Source organism: Pinus tabuliformis, chromosome 2_2 (genome assembly GCF_031772625.1).
Source record: "Pinus tabuliformis cultivar Carrire ecotype Pingquan chromosome 2_2, CPIR1, whole genome shotgun sequence".
Taxonomy (NCBI): Eukaryota; Viridiplantae; Streptophyta; class Pinopsida; order Pinales; family Pinaceae; genus Pinus; species Pinus tabuliformis.
The window spans coordinates 1,280,601,808-1,280,620,357 of record NC_142300.1 but is presented as its reverse complement, the minus strand read 5'-3'; positions in this window follow the sequence as shown (position 1 = coordinate 1,280,620,357).

Genomic DNA, 18,550 nt, shown 5'->3' with positions numbered 1-18,550 from the left:
GGCTCTGATTATATTATGAATATTTAGACTCCTGTTTATGTCAAGGAGGTCTTGTCATTGGAATCATCCAAAAATTATTCATTTATGTGATATAAAGGAGGTTTCCACCTCGAAGAGGCTAATTTTCAAGTTGATGGTCTATCTTTTCTTATGTTTTGTGATTTGTTTTCATAAAATATAAATTTTTTATAGAGGAATTGATATAACATTATGAAGATACAAATAGAAATACCTTTTTTAGACAAATGATAAAGCTCAAACAAAAAGGTTCGTTCAGCTAGGGAACACATTAAGTACATCCAAAGATTGAATATCAAGGTAACATATATTCTAGAGGAGCATCTGATTGTTGTTTTCCTATGGACTTTAGCTGGAGCGATTCACTTGACCCATTAAGCCCCACGTTTGGGAACCTAAGTCATTTGAAAATGTAATCAGGATGGCAAGAAAAGTTGAAAGAAAAACTATGGAAAAAAGGTCTACCACTCACAACTATAAAGATGGAAATGTTGTCGCTCCTAGCCTCCCATAACTTACAAGGTTGACACCACAACAACTAGAGGAAATAAGAGAAAAAGGGATTTTTTTATAATTGTCATAGGAAATATAGTAAAGGTCATAAGTGTGCCGAGAAGAAATTATTTTACATAGATTGTGAAGAGGAGGAAGAAAAGGAACAAGAAAACATCAAAAGTAGATATACACTAGGAACCAACCCCAAGGCTTGAAAAATACAAAGTGAACCCAACCATATCTTGTAATTGATTGGTGAGAATTGTTACTCCTTAAAATATAAAGATAGAAAGATGTATCAAGAAGAAAAAGGTAATAGTACTAATTGATTTAGGGATTAGGTCCATAATTTTATTTATTGTAAGATAGAAAAGGATTTGAATTGCTTTCTATATCCAATGCTAGATCGTCAAATGATTGTTACAAATGGAGGAACTATAAATTTCTTAGGTAAGTTACATAACATCAATCTAACCATGGGGAAATACGTATTGAATATTCCAATGATTTCCATTCCAATGGGTGGCTATGTGTTATAGACATTTTTGTGCCTTACAGCTCTAAGCATGAAATGTCCATAAACCAAGGGATCCAAAGTCCCTAAAAGTTTTGTTCCTGCCCCTAAAGGAACAAGGTCAACAAATTACAGCTTCTCCCAGAAGTTCTCCACCAGAAACTGCTCAGAATCAGTCAAATCAGGATCATTTCTCCGCCACTAGCTACTTGCGTTGCATAGCACCCCAGTACACTAGCTAGGTGCGTTGAAATGCACCTAAATGAACTACCAGGGTGCGCTGAGCGGGAAATGACAAATGGCAGTGTCATTCCGCGAGGTGGACAGACAATGGAAGCTTCCAGAATCTTCCCCAATGACACTTGCCTCACTGAGTTCGACCAAGGATGAGTAAGAGGCTCTCAGTCTCCAAGTGGAAGCAAGAACTGACAGAGAGAAGCCACAAGTCAAATCATAAGCTGACTCATCCTCTTTGCATACATCTATATATGGATCCCTCATCCCAGAGATCCAGGGGCTAGAATTTTGTACTTTGCAGAGAATTACTGTTGGTTTTGAGATTGAGATCAGTGCATTAGGTGATTTATGCTTTGTTGGAGGTGAAGAAGGGATTGCTTTGCTGGGAGGTTGATGTTGGATCGAGACTCACTTGGTTGTATCTCCTCCTGGATCTTCTTGTTATATCAATAAAACTATTTGAGTTTCTACTACATGCTTGTGTATCAATGATGTTTTGTTATATTTGCATGTTTAGCTTAAATCTGATCCTAAGCTATTTATGAATGTAAATCTATGTCTTTGTGTAGTTTTCCTCTTCTGTGATCTTGCAGGAACTTGGTGAAGCTAGGCAAGTAAGGGAGCAGGTAGCTGGAAGCTGTCAAAGAGGAGAGAGATTGGATCAAAGGACTAGCGAAAGACACAGGTTGGTTCATCCTATTCCTCTTCGTTTACAGTTCATAAAGAAGATTACGAAAGTAGTTTTCCTTGTTTGTTGCTAAGGCACTGTCACACCTTAGTGGGATAGGGGTGTTCTGAGTAGATACTTTTCCCAACAACAAAATGGCGACTCCGCTGGGGAGCGTGTCTAGTTAGTTTGTTTGTGTTTCTCTTGTTGTTTGTTTCATAAACACAGAAGTAGCAATCGAACTGCATTTGCCATTATCAAATGCAAAGTAGTTGCTACTTCGATCCACTCACTGGATTTGTTTATGATTTGAACAGCTGATCCACAAATGATCTGATTACCCTTTGTGATAGCTCTTATTCCTCCTTTAAATCATCCCTCTGATTGTACCTTACTGATTGCTTTTACTCGGCCAGAAACCATAGATTAAACTGCAAACCGCGACCCAGAACCCGAATAGAAGTCTCGTTTCTGCCCCAGTGCAGGCTCTGTGAAGAGGTTCTGCATTTCAACGCAGGTCCTGAGAAGGGCTACCTACACTGCAATTGAGTTTCTCTGTGCAACAGTTGCGCTGATCAGCCTTTGCCCTGTGCAGCTGAGGTTCTTTGCTTCATTTTGTCTAGTTTTATCTCTGATTTTTGCAGCCTGTTATCAGTGTGTGTACCTGTCTGAAAACTCCTTTTCTTTGCCTTAATTCCGCCTCCTTTGTACAAAAAGGCTGTAGATGTTCTTTGTGTGTTTGTTACATCATTTACAGTTTTCCATTGAAAGAGTAGAATAGTCATACTGTCGTCCTTAGATTTAGATCTGTCGTAAGTGTCGATTTTGATCTTAGGAGAAAGTTTGTTTACTGTTGACAGTTGATTATACTTTTTACTTTTACCTTTGGTTTGAATTTGTCTCTTTCTAGTGTCGAAACGAGTGTTTATTTCAAAATCATAAAGTGTCGTAATCTTCTCTACCTTTTTTATTTCAAAAAGAAGCTTGTTTGTGTTTTTCACTTGAAAGCAAATTCAGATTTGTACATCAACTTTCTTTTTAGGCATCAATATTAAGAAAATGAAAACAAATACATGCATATGTGCATTTGCATATTGATAATCTATTTGGCTTGATTTATGAAAAGTGCATCTACAGTGTCCTCTTTGCTCTTTGAGAAAAGATTGTGTCTTTCTTTTCCCCTTGTAGCTAGGATTTTCATTGTTGAAAAGAGATAAAAGCCTGCTTATCATCTTTAGATTGCATTTAGGAATTACATCTACATCTCGTGGTGATCCCAAAAGGCAAACTTCTAAGAAAGATCAACTTAAAATAAATTGAATGAATCTAACAATGCATTGGAACTTAACGCACAACATAGAGGTCTAGGCTAGAGACGTATTCCGGCGTCGTAAAGCCTGGTAACCGTTGTCCTCACTGATGGTTGGGTGATTCCTCCACTGTGAGACGATAAGTGCCAGTAAGGACTTGTGCTCCCACGTACCGTCGAGTATATATTGGGAGACCCCTATAGGCTTAAAACCTTTTATCCATAGGAAGCCGTGTCGGCCGCCCTACTGATCGCAATGCACCGAACACAGCATTCGGGAAGATTGATTGCCGTACCGTAAAACGTATTCTGCAGTTTTGTGATTGGTTTGGTACTCCCTCTACCTAGATCTCCAGAGCAGTCCCGTTCGTTCCTTTTCAGACTCCTTAACGGAAAAGGTCCATCTGAGCACTTGTCACTTCAGGCTCATTAAAAATCGAAGGAGACTAGAGTCATCTTTTGTTTTTTCTCGACTCTTTAAAATTGAAAAAACAAGTTGTGTCCAAGCGTCTTAAAATTTATTTTAAACAAAATATTCATACCCTTTTCCTACGTTGATCTTAGGTTGAGAAAATGGAGTCTACCAACCAAGGAATTCCCCTTGGTGGAAATCCTAGTCCCTTCTCCTCTTGGGGAGATGTTGGTGCACCCCATATGGCCACATTGTCGCTTCCAGGACTGACAATTGGCTTGCCGGTCTGGCTCTTCTCAACCAATGTCATTCAGAACACCACTATTCCTGAACAATCGAATCAACAGTTAGACCAGTCCAGAGTTACCCACCAACCTTCTACTTCCTCTAATTCTTCCTCTCCTTCCTCTTCGCTTGATGGGGCTGGCAAAGCCAAAAGTCAAGTTCCTAAGGAGAAGAAGGAAAAGAAGAAGAAAGAGAAGAATAAGAAGGAGCCAAAAGAGAATGGGGGCAAACGAGTGCCGTCTAACTAAAATCCACACACTGCACCAACTAGGCCTAAATCTCCATGTGTCATTTGCGAGGGAGACCACTTTCATAGAAATTGTCCTTGCATCCCTCGGATACTAAGGGACTGGTCTCCCCATTTGCACAATCCGGTGTCATCAACCTCTGATGGCCATGTTGAAAGCACACCGTCAAATAGCGAAAGTGAAGCCCCAGGACAAAAAGGGAGAGCTAGATCTCCCTGTAAACTGTGTGAAGGCGATCATGCCATCCACCGTTGTCCCTTCTTAGATGAAGCTAAAAGAGTTTTGGATGATCGTCCGGTTTCACCGTTACGACTTCCTCCTGGATATAAAAAACTCTTGTCGAGTCCTTCGTTAGTTGAAAACCCGGCTGCCCCACTCAAGTGGTCAGCTGAAGCGCCTGTCATTGAAGATGAACCAGCTGAATCCATACCTGACGAAAGTCAAAAGGTCGAGGCGACAGTTGACCCGGTCTTGCCTTTAGAGGTTTTATCTTCGAATGACACAGTCACTGGAGAGAACAAGGATGACACCATCCAAATTCTCTTCATCAACACAGACTCCGACGAACACGGGGGCAACCTACCCATTCCCTTACCGCAGGAAGGAAGTTCGTCAGAGCCGTACCCGGCCGTCTACTCGGTCCCACCTCCAAGCAACCTAGTTGTCTCCTTCGACTGGAATCAACTAGGCAGACCCCGTTTACCAGCAAGCATACCATTCAGAATTATCGTCCAAATATATAGAATGGTCATGGTACCATCATAAATGAGGGGGCTTCTGTGAGTATCCTTTCCTCTACTGCTCGGAAAGCGCTTGGTTCGCCATCGCTTTTACCTAAGATGAGAAATCTGACAGTCTTTGATAAAGGAACCAGTCGGCCTTTAGGGATCCTTCCCAATGTGCCCATAACATTGAGAGGGAAGACAGTTCAAATGAACGTAATGGTAGTCCAAGGACCCTTAGATTACAATCTACTCCTTGGGCGAGACTATATTTATTGCATGGGAGCCATCGTCTCCTCACTCTTTAGAGTAATGTGTTTTCCGCACGAAGGAAGAGTGGTCAAGCTCGTAGACCAACTTTCATTTCTCGGATCACGCATAGCAAATAGTCATATACCATCCCTAAATGGTCTCTTCACGCAAGAAATGTCTCAACCCCCAATCCGTCCTCCCGATGAGCGCGAGTAATTCGGAGGGATATGACTGAATCCCAGGGGGCATGCGTCCTGGTCTGCTTCGGCAGGAAAACTTCGGGTATAGGGTAGGTTTCCGCGGGAGAATATGACTAGTCTGTACCCCGTCCGTCAGTGGAAGAGGGGTTATTCTAGAAAAAGATTCTCTTGTCAAAGTTATGTGAGTGGCGCGCGTCTCTGCTCACCTTTGTTTATTTCGGTAGACATCGCCGAGGAAGTGTTTCATTTGTAACGCGAATGAGACAATCTTTGGTAACCTGAAAGAGGTAGGCCTTTCCTGATAGAACAAATGTTTTGTCTGCAAATTGAGGGGTAACCTTGAAATCATATTTTATACCTGGGTGCATGCAAACCTTTTGGAGTGCAAGCAAAGAGCGGTTATTTATATGTTTTTTGGATTAGCCGTTTCCTAACTTGCATAAAGAAAGGATGTGGGGAAAAAATCTAAATGTTGCCATTTTATATGAGACTTTCTTATCATATGACTGGATAATCGAGCAGTTTTAGCACATAGTTCAAGCTCGTTAAAAAAGAAACATAAGACCGAGCAAGTGTTTCAATCCGCGTTTAAGCTCGTTAAAAAATGAACTATCCTCCGGTAAATAACCACCGTGAATGTAGCATTATCAGCCATTAAAGCCTTGGTCGTGTTTGCACCGTCACCTCCACTTTTCATTGGCCGATCATTCACCTCCATTTGATTGTTTACCCATTTTGAGGAACAGCTGCAAAGAGTGATTTCACTAGCCATCCTTGTGACACTTTCGTGATTGGAAAATTCCAACCCTTACCTGGAATCAGCTGCTACCCATTTTATCACTCGTTCCTCAAAAGACGAGTCTTCTTTAAGCTCTTTTCATCTGACTCGTAAAACATGAAAAGATTGCCGAGTTTTGGCCTTCTAGCTCGTTAAAGCGACCGGAAGTGCTATCCCTCCTCTAGATTTTAATCTTTTTGGACCTGAGGGATTATTGCACAAAAAAGATCGAGCGCTTGTGTTGTTCAGCTCATTAAAACTATCGAAAATTCATCCCTTCTGTATTGTTTTATACTTTTTCGGACTTAAGGGATTAGATGACGAAAAAGGAATTCTGGAGTTAACTTTACGTACCTTTTCAGACTCTCTAAAAATGAAAAGGACCGAGTTATCTTTGTCGTTAAACTCGTTAAAAACATTAATAGCGACAAACTTGTCTTTAGACGAGAACGAGTTTCACTATCGCTAGGCTCGTTAAAACATAGCGATGGGTTTGCCCAAAGGGCAAATTATAGAACAAGCATATGTTATCCTCCTCAAGCTTGACAAAAATAAAGAGGTACTGGTCAGCAATGACTGGGGAAAAATTGGGAAGAAACTCAAAGAATCTTTATTGGTAGCAAGTCGCTCTTGAACATGACACTTCCACTCCATGCCTGAGTCGGGTTGGGTTGTTTCATTCACCGGTCACATCACCATGGTCACGCCATACCATCCACATTTGGGGTAAATGCTACCAATCCATCACATAAGTGTCGCGACATGTTCAAGAGAAGTCATCCAGAGAAGTCACCCATGTTCCATCCACTACCATACATTATACTTCATTCCTTCATGACCGCCATCCTGAACCATATATCATCAGATCGTTTCCACCTCCATCAAAATCATTTGCTCCGTTCCGTGTCATTGATGTGGGATTCATTAAGGCCCTCCTTTGATGGATCGCTTCTTGTCGACATCAGCTCATTATCCAAGAAGTTGATCTAGGAACACCCCATTCAGTACTTTGAAGCTTGCATGCCTCAATGGCATGTTTCTCACTTCCGGCGACAGGTATACATCAATGACCTTCGACCGAAAGATTTTGCATGGTGTTCGACGCCAAGTCCTTTATTCACACCACGTGAATTTTACTGCAGTACCTTGAGGGTCATCATCCTTATCGGTGATTTCTCTCGCGCTTGTTAACAGTTTACATCATCGACTGGTAATCAAGCGATGTCTTTCCATGTTCGACTTCAAAACATTTCTCACATGGATCGACTTGTACTTCGAGTGAAGATCGGACGAGATTGAAGACCCTGGATCTAGTTTCATCCATCCAGGCTGCGATATATATTCAGGAAAAATAAAGACATTGACATGTACAGCATTGCAGCATAGATAATCATCCTACCAAAAGGATGATGACTTCATCAAAATCATCAGTCTACCATCAGACAATTGTCTGTCCTGTGTACATAAAAAAGAATTTATAAAGCTGAGCATGGGAATGCCCGCCTCAGCTAGATCATGAAAACAGTATGAAAATAATGTATTGTATTGTATCTTATTATAGGTCTCCTCCCAGCATTGAAAGAACTTTGGATCCTCCTAATAAAGCATTTCACCCGATAAACGGCCTCATACTTTAGGGGGCAACTGTTATAGACATTTTTGTGCCTTACAGCTCTAAGCATGAAATGTCCATAAACCAAGGGATCCAAAGTCCCTAAAATTGTTGTTCCTGCCCCTAAAGGAACAAGGTCAACAAATTACAGCTTCTCCCAAACGTTCTCCACTAGAAACTGCTCAGAATCAATCAAATCAGGATCATTTCAGCTGCTCCACTAGCTACCTGCGTTGCATAGCACCCCAGTACACTAGCTAGGTGCGTTGCAACACACCTAAATGCACTACCAGGGTGCGCTGAGCGGGAAATGACAAATGGCAGTGTCATTCCGCGAGGTGGACAGACAATGGAAGCTTCCAGAATCTTCCCCAATGACACTTGCCTCACTGAGTTCGACCAAGGATGAGTAAGAGGCTCTCAGTCTCCAAGTGGAAGCAAGAACTAACAGAGAGAAGCCACAAGTCAAATCATAAGCTGACTCATCCTCTTTGCATACATCTATATATGGATCCCTCATCCCAGAGATCCAGGGGCTGGAATTTTGTACTTTGCAGAGAATTGTTGTTGGTTTTGAGATTGAGATCAGTGCATTGGGTGATTTATGCTTTGTTGGAGGTGAAGAAGGGATTCCTTTGCTGGGAGGTTGATGCTGGATCGGGACTCACTTGGTTGTATCTCCTCCTGGATCTTCTTGTTATATCAATAAAACTATTTGAGTTTCTCCTACATGCTTGTGTATCAATGATGTTTTGTTATATTTGCATGTTTAGCTTAAATCTGATCCTAAGCTATTTATGAATGTAAATCTATGTCTTTGTGTAGTTTTCCTCTTCTGTGATCTTGCAGGAACTTGGTGAAGCTGGGCAAGTAAGGGAGCAGGTAGCTGGAAGCTGTCAAAGAGGAGAGAGATTGGATCAAAGGACTAGCGAAAGACACAGGTTGGTTCATCCTATTCCTCTTCGTTTACATTTCATAAAGAAGAATACGAAAGTAGTTTTCCTTGTTTGTTGCTAAGGCACTATCACACCTTAGTGGGATAGGGGCGTTCTGAGTAGATACTTTTCCCAACAACACTATGATTTTGTATTAAGAGTCCAATGGTTACAATATTTGGGGACGATATGTTTTAATTTTTAAGAAATATTCTTGAATTTTTTTATGAAGAGGAAATAAAATTTAATTAATGGGTATCACAGTGAAACCTATGAAGATAATTAGCTCTAATTCCATGAAAGAGATTTTGAAGAAGGAACAATGAGGGGTGATTGCACAATTATTCTCACTAGATGTTTAAATATCTAAGTCATCCATTTCTCTAGATCTCCAAGGAGCCTTTGACAATCTGATGCAAGATCATCTAGACTTAGCCAATAATGTGATTGTATGTTCACATGTTGTGGCCAACAAGAGATGAATATCATTGACCTAAGTGGTCAAAATCAATTCTTAGTAGAGAGGATTGGATCTCTCGAAAATTATCTTTACTCCAATTATTATAATAATTAGAATATTGTATTATTTTTAGAATAGGAGATAAGTTGTTAGTATAAGTGTGTATCAGAGCTTGAGAAGATGGATTTAATGGTTGAGTTGATAAAAATAGAGATTGAGTATCAATGCAGTTAGGATAGGATTTGATTCATAAAGGAAAGAAAAAAATGTAACGATAGATTGAAATGGAATAGGAAAGTGAGTAAGCGAGAGGTGTGTGAGAGATAAGGTTTGAGAGTGAAACAGAGGTCAGAAAAATTGTTGTAATTGAGCCGAGAAGACCAAGACTTTGTAATTTCTATTTTATTGAATAAATGTGGTGTGGTATATTATTCCTAGTGTGAAATTCTCTTGAATCTATGGATCGACATTCTGGACCCTAATCGAGTATTAATTTACATTTATGTGTTTTATTGTTAATCATTATCAATTAGGGTTAAGGATTTATTCTGAGATTAAGCTAAACCTCTATTAAATCGTGTCTTTTAAAGTATGAATTAGCACATGGGAATTATTCCGAAGTGGTAAACGGTATCTCGTGTGCTTAAGAAGTGGTAGATGGTATTGTTCCAATTCACACGATTAACCTAAGCTGGTGACACGTAGCATGAGAAAACTACTTTTCTCGCACGCTCTCGACCTAATATCGGGTGTGCAAGATTTCACTCGAGATTGTGCAATAGTCATTAGATTGAGTGGGATAGATCGATAGCGGACATCGACCAAGCTAGTTGGCGAGCAGGTGACGCAATATCCATTGGATCAGAAGGAGTGAAATCATCGGTGTAGATTGAAGCGCCTAACAAAGGGAAAAGTCAAAGAAGGACCGATGGTGATTGGTCAAGTAAGCGGGACCCTCGGCAAAAATCCGGGTAAAAGATCTATCAACCCGCAGCTAATTGATTACAAAGTTAACTAGTAGTCTAATTCCATACTACCACCCCATTTTCATCAGCCTCCTACATCACAATCATTCCAAGGTATTTGAGACTACCAAGTGTCTCCCACCTATTCGCAATCATGATCATGATACTCACCTAATTCCTTTAAGTGTTCTTCCAAACATCAGACCTTACAGATATCCCTATGCCTAGAAGAGTGAAATTGAACGTATGGTTGCAAAAATGATAGAGGAAGGTATAATTCAACCTAACCAAAGCTATTTCTCTTCTCCAGTAGTATTAGAGCATAAGAAGGATGGATCATGGCATATGTGTCAGTATTATAAAGAGCTCAATAAGCCCACTATTAAATATAACTTTCCCATACCTATCATTGATGAATTGTTGGATTAACTACATGGATCAATTTACTTCACCAAGATAGATCTTCGGCTAGGATATCATCAAATTAGAATGAAGAAAGAATACATTCCAAAAGAAACATTTAGAACTCATGAAGGTAATTATGAGTTTTTGGTCATGCCTTTTGGTATTACTAATGCACCTTCCACATTTCCAGATTTGATGAATTCCATTTTCAAACCCTTCCTTGTAAAATTTGTGTTAGTATTTTTGATGATATACTAATCTATAACAAGCCTTGTAAAGATCATGTTTAACATGCTGACAGGGTGCTCAAACTAGTGGAGGAAAAACAATTATATGCAAAACCCTTTGAATGTTCCTTTGGGGTATAGGAAGTGGAATATTTGGGTCATATTGTATCTCATGAGGGTATTAAGGTAGAACCTAACAAAATTAAATCCATAAAGGTATGGAAAATCCCAACAACCATAAGGAATCTTCGAGGATTTCTCAGGTTGATAAGATATTATCGCAAGTTTGTTTAGAATTATGGGAAGATAAGAACACAACCAACAACATTATTGAAGAAAGATGCATTTTTTTGGACTCCAATGGAAACTAAGGCCTTTGAACATCTTAAAGAGGCAATGTGTCGACCTCAGATCTTAGCTACACTAAACTTCAAAAAACCCTTTATTGTGGAATGTCATGCCTCAAGAAATGACATTGGGATTGTTTTAATGCAAGAAGGAAGACCCATTGCTTTCAAAAGTCATCCAATCTAGGGAAATTATTTACGAAAACCTATTTATGAAAAAGAAATGTTGGAAATACTACATGCTTTGAATAAATGGCGCCCTTACCTAATGGGAAGATACTTCAAGGTAAAAACAAATCATGATAACCTTAAATGCTTCTTAGAACAAACATTATCTTCATAACCGAAGAAAAAATGGGTCACAAATATGTTGTGTTATGACTTTGAAATAATCTATAGAAAATGGAAGCAAAATCTTGTTGCAGATCCACTCTCAAGAAGGGATGAGGATATGGAAGCATTTCTTTGTGCCATTTCTATAGTCCAATCTAATTGGATAGATGAAGCGAGGGATGAATGGAAGAATAGCAAAAATGTATAGACACTCATTTAAAAGTTGCAGCAAGATTCTAGTGCATGTGATACATTTATCTGGAAAAATGATTCACTATTGTAAAAATGTCACATATATCTATGTAAGAACTCCCAACTCAAACATAAGGTTATTTTGGAATTACACACCTCTTCTATAAGAGGGCACTTAGGATTTTTAAAAGCTTACCAGATGGTTAAGAAGAAATTATTTTGGAATGGAATTAAATTTGATATTCAAAAGTTTGTGGCAAAATGTTTTCTTTGTGAACAAAATAAAGTTGAGACAGTGAAGACCCCAGGTCTTTTACAACTATTATCCATTTCAAATCAGCTATGGGAGGAACCTATTGGCCTCCGATTTTGGCTTATTTTTACCTTATACATCTCACAATTTACCACCTATTCTCATTACTTTATTATCATATTCACTTCATTTTCCCTCTTTTCTGCACATCAATTTAATCAAACTATGTCTTTTAATTATTTTAGTGTTTGAATCAAAATTGAGCATTAAAACTAAATTTGGACAAAACTCGAAAAAAGTCATGGTTGCAAGATATATGGGCTCGAATCAAATACATATCTAAAAAAAATGGGAACCTGAACAGTCACTTAGGAAATCCCCTGAACCAGGGGCAGCTTTATGATTTTGTGGGATTCATCCTTATTTTGTGTAACAAACCGATGATTTTGACGTTATGATATGGATTAGGGTTATTTTTAGTTGTTGCAACCTTTTTAGCTTATAGTTTTATGATTTTTCCTATTTAAGCAAGACGTTCATAGTTAGAAGGGATCTGGAAAAACTTGAGACTTGGAGATTATTGGTTTCTAAAGATAATTGAAAACATAGATTTTCTTTATCATTTTCATGTGTATGCTATATGATTTGAATGGAGTGTTGTAGCTGATTGTTTTAATAGTGTACCAGCTAGGGTGGAGGCCCCACATACCAAGATAAGTACACTTTGTTGTAGAGTAATGTTCGCGACTTGTAATATGCTAGTTTAATTCTCTATATTCATCTCATTTCTTTGTTGTGGATATTTGCAGATGTTTTTAGTATGAATTCATTTCATGGCCATGTTTTATTAAGTGAATATTTCTTTTCTTTCAGAAATTAGTTTGGATGTGGAAGGACAACCAAGACTCTTAGAAAAGAGCCTCTTCTCCGTGAGCTAGGATTGAACTGAAACAAGATTTACTTTCTCATATGATTTTCTAGGCTAAATTTATGTAATTTCATAGTGACATTCTCTCATGCTTTCTTAGATGTTTGGTAATGTTATTATAGAAAGTTTATGGAATGACAACTTAGGACTCTTAGAAAAGAGCCTCTTCCCCATCTCCTAAAATAGACTAATCTCATTGGTCGATCATTTTTTATGCTTTCATAAAGTAGATATAGTTTTTTTACTTCCTTTTTAGAATAAATGATATTTGTAATATGAATTTCCATTATTTTCACAACTATTCTCTACATTAGTTTAATCCAAGATTCCATAAACTTTGGTTTGCTTCTAAGTTTACCAACTTAGATTGATAAGTAAAATACACGTTTTAATTTACCCGGTATATTGGACTGGCCGTTGCCAGGGAAGCATACTTCGATATAACTAATTAGGAAGATCGTTTAGAAAACACAAAAAAAAACAACATAAAAATAAAAAACATATAATTTTTTTTTAGGATTTTTCATTATGGTCATTTATGCCTAGACAAAGAGATGAAAAGGGTAGATATACAAAACAAGAACTCCAGCTACTAAACCATTGGTGGAAGCAAGATCACCTACATTTGAATTAACTACACCAATTACTAGAAAGCCAACTTTGGAAGAGTTAGAGGAAAACCAACGTTCAAGACAAAGGTTAAGGTTTGTTGAAAGACAAACTTTGTTAGCTTATGAAATGAAGAGAAAACAAAAACAAACAGGAATATATTACATAGAAAAACAAAGAGAGACAAGAAATCCAATTGATCATCCTATTATTGAACAATTAGATCAGCGTATTACTATGAAACTAGATCAACCTATCTCTGAACAAACAAAACAAGTTGAAAATAAAAAATCTCAATTTGTTACTGAAACATTTGAAACTATTGAAAAATACATGGCAAAAGAAGGACAAGGATTTAATATCCCAATACTAACTCCAGAACAAAGGTTACAATATGAAAGGAAACAAAATGAATGGCAAGGAAAAAGAGAGGAAGGAATGAGAAGAGAAGCAGAAAAAGAGAAGAATATGCCGAAAGAGAATATGATAATAAGATAATATAGGATGCAGAAATAGACAATGATCAAGAAGCTATTTTTTGATTCCCAATTTTAGATACTAGAGAAATTCTTGTAGAGTAGGTAAAAATGAAGAATATTCCACCTTTTTCCTTACCAAATTTCTATGGAAGGTCTTCTGAAGATCCTGATTCATTCATGTTTGAATTTGATATGTTATGTCATACTTATGGTTATAATGATGATACACATAAGCTTCGTCTTTTTCCTACTACTCTTAAAGAAGTTGCATTAAAATGGTTTATGGGATTAGGAGAACACACTATTACTTCTTGGGAAGACATGAGGGAAATGTTTCTTAAGAAGTATCAAGCCTATTGTAGGTGTAGAGATTAAAAGGAAGATACTTTTAGGATGTCTCAACAAGAAGATTAGAGTTTGGAAGAATACTTAGAACGATTTCTTTACAACTTACAAAAATCCAAACAACATTCTTTAAATCTTGATACCATTCGAACAATTTTTCTCAAAGGAATACGAGATGAGTATCTTGATATTCTCAATGTGATGGGAAAATGAGACATATCATATTTTCCATTTGATGAAATTGCATAATTATGTCAGAGGTATTCGAGAGGCAGAGATAAAAGTGGAAAAAGAGATGCAAATTCAAAAGTTACTAAATTAGTAACAGGAAGCATAATAGGAGTTGAATTAGGGAATTTTTTTTTTCAGAATTTTAAAACTGATATCTTGAGCACATTCGGAACACAATTTGATGTACTTAAGGATAAAAAGAAACAATATGAACAAGATCAAGTACTATCAATTTTCTGTCCTAAATGTAGGAAGAAACATCCACTAAGGGAATGTCCTTTAGATGGTATTCAGATTTGTGGACTTTGTACTGAAAATCATCTAACTGATAATTATCCAAAGCTAAAGGAATTACAGGAAAATTCAAAAGATGAAGGTCAAGGAATTGGCTCTCTCTATTATCTAGCACCATGAAGACCTTGGTAACCATGGTTTACAGGTATGCCTCGAAATTTACCTCAACAATTTACTCAACAAATTCCCCAAAATTATCAATATCCTACTCAAACTTCATGGAATGCTCCTATGCTATGGCAATCTTGGCTTCCTCAGCAAAACAAGGAAACACCTTCACAAATTTGGCAAGGATATGCTTATGGAGCCCAACCTCCCCAATAATTTTATCCTCAACAACCATATCAACAGCAATATCAATCTTATCCTCACCAATCATATCAACAACCATTTCCATATCAGCAATTCTAGCAACCCCCTCAATAAAATCCATTTACACAAAAGTCATTGCCTGCACTAACACAACCTTAGTAGCTTCAACTTCCTTCTAACCAAACACCACCCAGACCAACTCAATTACCAACCCAACTGGTAGAAAATCCAAGTAACAAAGTGGAGAGGCCAATCTACAATATTGAAGAAGGAACATCATATTCAATTCTTCCTATTCAAAACATCCACTTAAGGTCTGGAAAAATCTTACAAAAAGACTCTCCTATGATTATAGAAGAACAAATTGAGGAGGAGAGAAATCTTGAAAAACTTAATGCAGAACATCAAATTCAGAAGAATAGAATAATAACAACTCAAACACCTCCTTTTCTGGAAAGGTTAGTAGAGAAAAAATCTTTAATCTCTCTTCCTAAATTTGATATTTTAGATGAATTGAAAAATTCTTATGTTAAAATTCCTTTATTGCGCGCTATTAAAGATATTCCTATTTATACAAAGGCAATTAAGGAATTGTGCACAAAGAAAACTGGAAAAAGAAATCAAGATCGAGGTACGATTCATGTCATTGCAGAATTAGCTAGTCCTATGTCAACAAATACCATACTTGCAAAATATTTTGATCCCAAAATACCTATGGTAAGAATTTTAATAAAAAAAAATTCAGTTTCTAAAACTCTAAATGACTTAGGAGCTTCTACTAATGTCATGACAATAGAAACCATGAAATGTTTGAACTTGCCAAATATCTGACCAACCAATATAATTTTCGAACTAGTTGATAGATCCAAAGTAGTGATAGAAGCATTACTTGAAGATATCATTGTTTCTTTAGATTCTTGGGAATATCCTGTAGACTTCCTACTCCTACAACCAAAATCAAACTTAGAAGGCCATCCTTTAATTCTTGGCAGATCATGGTTAGCCACAACCGATGGCTTTATTGGATGTAGATCAGGAAATATGATCATATCACATGGAAATGAAAGAAAGCACGTAAAACTCTATCCTCCTACTCAATCTCCTTCTTTATTATCTTGTCATGATGAACAAAAAGAATAAATTCAACCTATTCTAAGCATTAATCAAGTTTTTTATTTTAGAGAAGAGGATAATCAAGACTTAAAAGATCTCTTCATTTCAGAACCTGATATTTTAGAGAATCTAAGAACCATCCAATATGAAGTTGTAAATCAATTGTTAGATCAAATTTTTTCAGGAAAATTGCACTATTAATTCATTGCAAACATCATTTGAAGCAATTTTTCCTATTAACTCAATTACAAATTCTCAAAGTAAAGTGATTCAAATCAACCCCGGAAAGAATCTTAACGTTGGTAACAATTTACAATCATCGCAGGAAGAACAAGTAATTGTACTATTAAATAAATACTATTTTTTTTTCTTGGGATTATACAGATATGTAGGGAATTCATCCAAAAACATGTATCCACCATATATACACATATGAAACTATCAAACTTGTAAGACAACCATAAAGAATAATGAATCCAATGATGAAGGAGATAGTAAAAGAAGAATTGCAAAAAATATTAGAGATAGGATTTATCTACCCCATCTTTGATAGTCAATGGGTTTCTCCCTTAGTTGTGGTTCCTATGAAAAATGGAAAATGGAGAATCTTTGTAGACTATAGGGAATCGAATAAGGCAACTCTTAAGGATCATTTCCTACTACTATTCATCGATCAAGTACTAGAATCATTAGTAGAGAAGAAGTTATTTTCCTTTCTTGATGGATTTAGTGGTTAAAATCAAATCAAGATAGCGTTATAGGATTAGAAAAAAACTACATTTACTTGTCCATGGGGTACATATGCTTACAATGTGTTACCTTTTGGATTATGTAATGCTCCTGTTACTTTCCAAAGAGTAGTCTTAGCCATATTTGTTGATCTTATACATGAATGTGTATAGGTTTACATGGATGATTGTACTATTTATGGAAATACATTTGATGATTTTTTAAACAATTTGGAAAACGTTTTACAAATATGCATGGACACAAATCTATCTCTTAGAAATGAGAAATGTTTTATGATGCTAACTAAAGGAATAGTGTTGGAACACCATATTTCATCATCTGGAATAAAGGTGGATCCAAAAAATATAGAAATCATTGTAAACCTATTACCACCAACAACTAAAAAACAAGTAAGAAGTTTCTTGGGATATGCGGGCTATTACTAAATATTCATTGAAAATTTCAGTAAAATATCTTTTCCATTATTTAAACTACTTACAAAAGACATAGGATTTAAATGGAATATTGATTGTCGACATGCATTCGATAAACTCAAACAAAAATTTTCCATAGCATCAATTCTCAGAGGACAAAATTGGTCATTACAATTTAACATATCCACTAATGCATCCGATAAAACAATAGGAGCATCTCTAGGAAAAAAAGAAAATCAATTTAACTATGTTATATATTTCATCAGCAAAAATATAACTCCAACAAAGTTGAATTATACAATAATTGAAATAGAAATTCTAGTTTTTGTGCATGCAGTAAATAAATTCAGACATTACATAATAGGATATCAAGTGTTCATTCATATTGATCATTCAACCATAAAATATCTAATGAACAAACCTATCACTAATGGAAGAATCACTAGATGGTTGTTATTAATGCAAGAGTTTAATGTTACTATTTTGGATCGACCAAGAAAAGACAATCAAGTGGCAGGTTTCCTGTCAAGGCTTCATCTTCCTAGTGAGATTGTTCCTATTTCTGGTCATTTTCTCGATGAGCACTTGTTTGCTATAACAACTAAAACCCCATAGTTTGCTGACATAACTAATTATCTATCATCCAAAAAATTGACTTCTCATTTTACAAATAAACAGAAAAAGAAAATAATTAGAGATATTGCTAGACATAGTTGCGTTAATGGAGACATTTTCTACACTGGACCAGATATTTTAATTTGAAAGTTCATAAGAGAAGATGAAATTTTCAATATTTTAAAAGCATGTCATGATGAACCATGTGGTGTTCATTTTGCAGGGAAAAGAAAAACATACAAGGTCTTTAATCTAGGCTATTATTGGCCACAAATATTCAGATACTCAAAGACTTATGTTAACAAGTGTGACAACTGCCAAAGGATAGGCACACCTATAGTTTCTGATGAAATTCCATTAAAACCACAAGTACTTATAAAGCCATTTGAGCAATGGGATATTGAATTTGTGGGTCCTATCAACCCACCCTCTAATGGTAAGAAATACAACTTAGTTGTACTGACTATGTAACAAAATGGGTGGAGGCCAAAGAAGTGACTAAGGAAACAAACACTGTAGTAGTATGTTTTCTTTTTGAAGAGATATTTGTAAGATTTGGAGTTCCAAGAAGGATAGTCACAGTTCAAGGAGCACA